The sequence below is a fragment of the Palaemon carinicauda genome, chromosome 32 (assembly GCF_036898095.1).
Source record: "Palaemon carinicauda isolate YSFRI2023 chromosome 32, ASM3689809v2, whole genome shotgun sequence".
In the NCBI taxonomy this organism is placed as follows: domain Eukaryota; kingdom Metazoa; phylum Arthropoda; class Malacostraca; order Decapoda; family Palaemonidae; genus Palaemon; species Palaemon carinicauda.
The window spans coordinates 62,144,532-62,149,531 of NC_090756.1; positions in this window are offsets into that span (position 1 = coordinate 62,144,532).

Below are 5,000 nucleotides of genomic sequence, written 5' to 3' on the forward strand. Positions count from 1 at the left end.
CTGAGTGTTGTTGAAAATAAGAAAAAATGAGACCTGACTGAGGCATAACAATTACGTCAGGTGTTATAAAATATATAGTGTGCTTATTCTAAAGAGAATGTAGAAAAAATTTGATGAAAAGTTGAGAGATAAAGAAGCAGGATTTAGAATAGGTAGAAGTTGAAATTAGCTAAACTTTAATTTTGAGACATGTTGTACAGCAATGCGTAGAATATAGAAGTGCCTGTTTGATGGCTATGTGGACTATAAAAAAGCATTGGCCAATTTTGTGTTAGAGTCCTGCGTTATTATGGAATTCTTCATAAATATGTATATTCATGAGCATAGTAAGTGCAAAGTTAATGTTAAATGAAGTTTTATCAAATGAATTTCCCAGTGAAAAGGTGGAGTACTCCAAGCAAATGCGTTTTCACCTTTGTTGTTTATACTCCTCATGGATTTGGGTAATGTGTAGATAGTCAGAGATAGTGGAGAAGTATCGGACTGGATTGGTGATAGGAATTTAGCAGACATAGAGTATGCTTGTGATGGTGTACTTCTTAGCAGAAAACCACAGGATTTGCAATGCTTGCTTACCAGAATGCATGAAATATCACACGAGACTGGTCTGGATGTAAATAGAACAAAGACACATATGATGAGTACCGAGTATGTCATGGAAGAGGAAATATCATTGGAAGGAGGAAGGATTAATGAGGTAAAATCCTTTAAGTATTTAGGAACTTCAATCTCCAATACATGGTCTTTAGAACTAGAGTTTAGTGAAAGTTTAAAAAAGTAAATCAGTCAATGGCTATGATGAGTAAAATTTGGAAATCAAAAGCGCCTAAAATTACATATATAAATCACACTATATATCAGTATAGAGAGATCGGTATTTCTTTACGGACATGCGTCTTGGTATGACAATGAAACTATCTCAAATAGATTTAGTAGATATGAGAACAAAGCCCTCAGAAGGATATTGGAGTTAAATGGCAGGACAAGATTAGGAATGAAAACTATAAGAGATATTACTCGAGTAACCTATGTGGATGAGATTATAATGGGGGGTGGATGGAGATGGTTTGGCCATGCTTTTCGCCCTCCCAAAGAGAGATTAGTTCACCAAACGTTCATGTTGGGCTCCACAAGGCACTAGAACAATTGGAAGACCCAGACGTACATTGTCGAGGACTATGAAGCGTGAAGTAGGAGGTGATGAATCGAGAAGTATTTAACTAGAAGCTCAAGATAGAGATGACTGGCGAAATTTAATCGAGGCCCTTTGAGTCAATAGGCGTAGGAGGAGGTGATGATATATATATATATATATATATGATATATATATATATATATATATATTATATATATACATATATATATATATATATATATATATATATATATAATATATTATATATATATATATATATATGTATATATATATATATATTATATATATATAATATATATAGAGAGAGAGAGAGAGAGAGAGAGAGAGAGAGAGAGAGAGAGAGAAGAGAGAGAGAGAGAGAGAGAGAGAGTGAGAGAGAGAGAGTATATATGTGTATAAACTCACGTAAAGCCTTCCGTTTTGTTTGAGACGATAACACCTACATTCGCATTTATTTTTTCCATAAATGATAGGTGAAATTTCTTAGTGTTTATCTCACCTTAATTTAAACACCCAAGGATCTTACATCATAAGGGATCTCCCAAAGAGGAGTTTGCCTAAAAAGAAATAATAACATTCTTTCGGAATATGTAAATTCTATGCCCTCTATCCTTATCTTGAGTCAAATATATCAGCTTTATGCCTAGGATACGAAAAATATGGGGTAAAACCTATATTTTGTTTACAGTGTTTCTTTTTTTTTCATGAGAAAAAAGACGATGGATTCTTTTCTTCTCTTGGCACGGTAAGATAGTTCCTTTTTTTAGGATATTCAAAATATGAGGCAAATCTATATACTTTTTAAAGTTTTCTTAACAGAAAAGAAGAAGACGGATTTTCATTTCATTTTTTAATAAGTTAAGATTATCTTTTTAATCTTAAATATATTTTGTAAAAGGGAAATTTACGACTAAGATGAAAATAAACACTTCTTTTTTATTTAATTTATGGTCATAATCTATAAAAATGAGGTATATGCTCTTCCTATTTTTCTCTACTGCATTTTTCTGTGCTTGGGTCTCTTAATTTAATTTTGAGCAATATGTAAATAGTTCCTAAAATATCAATACATCATAATTAGCAGGATTCATACTTTTTCCCCAATCAAATGTAACGCACTATAGTAAACTAAATAGGAAAAATAGAGGAACAATTAGTATTATCAATAATCTTCCTAATTATCAGTCATTTTTTTGTGGGCGGTTCAACTCTTTCCAGAAAGGGAGGGATCAAGCCTCCGTCTTTAGCAATTGTCTTTTTTTTAAAAATTAAAGTAATTTTTTTTATGGTGTAGAAGTAAGATGGAATAATCTGAAAACCTGTCAAAATACGAACAACGGCGTGAAAGTTGCCAACTAGAAATTTAACGGGATCCCCCAAAGAAAAGTCTCCGATGAAATGTAATTAAATATTGCCAATGACGTAAGGAAAACGAGATTTGGTTTCACCAACCTAGTAATAGCTGGCAGAGTTGAAGTTAAGTTAGTTTGACACTTTTCAAAACTAGGTTGGCTAACATCCCTTCTCCGCTTACCCGTATCTCCTCTAACACCGCCTCCGCAAAACACCCACACTCATGATTAGTGGGAGTTTTGTGTCTATAGTTACAGTTCTGTTTTTTTTTTTTTTTTCCTGATATCTAATGATTTGTTGACAGCCAAAAAACCAAAGATGGAAATAGTTTAAAATTCTGGCATTAATCAGATAAATAATCAAATATCAGATCAGAATAACATATCTGTTCGATGAAATTTGTATGAATATCTAATTAGATAGAATAGTTTTAACAAGACTTTTTGATATTTTCAAGAGTGACTGAATTTAGTAATATTTTGTCAATTGATCTGCAACTAAGGTATATCAATCAGGTTTGAATTGGGAGGGCCTTAATCAGACAGCCAGACAGTAGAATTTCTTAGGGGCAAGAGGGGAAGAGGATGAAACAGAGAGACAGTCTAGTTCCCATATGTAAATCTCCTTCATTTCTAAAGAGTAGTACCTTAAACAGAAAGTCAGACAGTGTATAGTAGTTTTTCAGACATAAATCTCTGTCTATCCTGATGGGGGAGTGTAATTAGACAGACAGTCAGGCAGTGTAAATTGCAAGATGTACATCTCTGTCAATTTGGAAGATGATGTGCCTTAAAGAGAAAGTCAGACATTGTAGTATCTCAGATGTAAGTTTTTGATTCGTATTAGAAGAGATCAGATAAAATATCAACCAGAAATACTTTGTTTCTCAATCAAAGTAATGAACAACCACATACAATGATATGATAAATGAAAAGCAAATGCAAGAAGGAATTCTTTTGTCTTGGACCTCACATCAAACGCCCAAAACTAAATTCAGGAATTTCAATGTTCGTTTTATTTTGCCTCTGAAAAGATTGCTGCCACCATAACCAAGAAGTTTTCGGGGTTCCATCCCAATCTTCTAGGTCCTCCTGACCTCTGGCTAGGCTCAAAGTTTATTTTCCAGGAAAACAAAGAGAATGGAATAACAAAGAAGATAAACGTACCTTTATCTATAGTTTCCTAGTATATCTTAAACCGTACTACTTGGAATTTGTTTATCCTTTGCTACGTGTTTTTTAGTGTTTATCCAACAATATGATATATAGCGCATATCCTTATTCTGGCGTTAGTCTACCTTTTGAAACCACAGTAAGATGGTAGTTTAAATCAACATGCTTGCATTACTCTATCTTTGGGACGTATTGTAAGATTTTGCTAACATCAGTACTCTGGTGTTTTTGGTGACTAATGCAGCTAAATGTCCCTTTTTTCACATTAGTGAAATGTGCTTTTTTATTTTCCTTTTATTTTGAAATATTACAAATACATCAGACATTCTTTTTGAAGAAACGTCAGCAAATATACAATTTCTAAATATTGATAAGTACATTCTTAAGAAGTTCAAGGTTTAATGGCCACTTATGAATGGCTAAGGCAAGGGACAGTGACTATGGCTAACAGCACATTGCTTAAGAGATTGACCTTATATTCATATGATCAGCACCCAAGCCCCCTCTCCACCTAAGAAAGAACCAAAGAGGGCGACGTAATAGCTGCTGATGAATCAGCAGGTATGTCTAAAGGCTCCCCCAAACCCTTTCTCCTTAGCTCACAAGGATGGTGAGGTTACAGACACTACAAGAAACTATCGATGTTGAGCGGGATATCAAACGCCAGTCAAGCAGATCGGCAGGCAAGGACGTTTTCGATAGACTATCACAGTGTTAGGAGAGGTATCAATAAGACAAAGCTTCAAATAAATTTATCTTTTAATATTGTTAATTTGATTAGTGTCACTCCATAGTATACAGACCCAACGAATAAACTATACACTACCTATCTATCTATGATCTGCCTGTTCATTTCTGGTAGACTATTCTACTTTCTCTCTCTCTCTCTCTCTCTCTCTCTCTCTCTCTCTCTCTCTCTTCTCTCTCTCTCTCTCTCTCTCTCTCACCTTTGCTGTTACGATGCCAGATAATACCTAATAATCAAAGAATCTCTCTCTCTCTCCTCTCTCTCTCTCTCTCTCTCTCTCTCTCTCCTCTCTCTCTCTCTCTCTCCATTGCTTTACGTGCGACGAAAGTTACTTCCATTATTGAGACTACCTCTGAGCGATAACCAGAGAATCCCAGTCTCTGCATATTCATGGGACCCTTCCTTCCTTTCCACAACTCTTACGGCGAATGTAACATATTTAGAAGCAGAGAAACACTTCTAATTGTCTGGGAAAATGACGTCGTGTTATTCAAACTCACGTGTCTCACACTTCTCGGGAAAAAATTACTTTTTGGACAAAGATGTTTTTGAAGAAGGGTGTTTATAAATT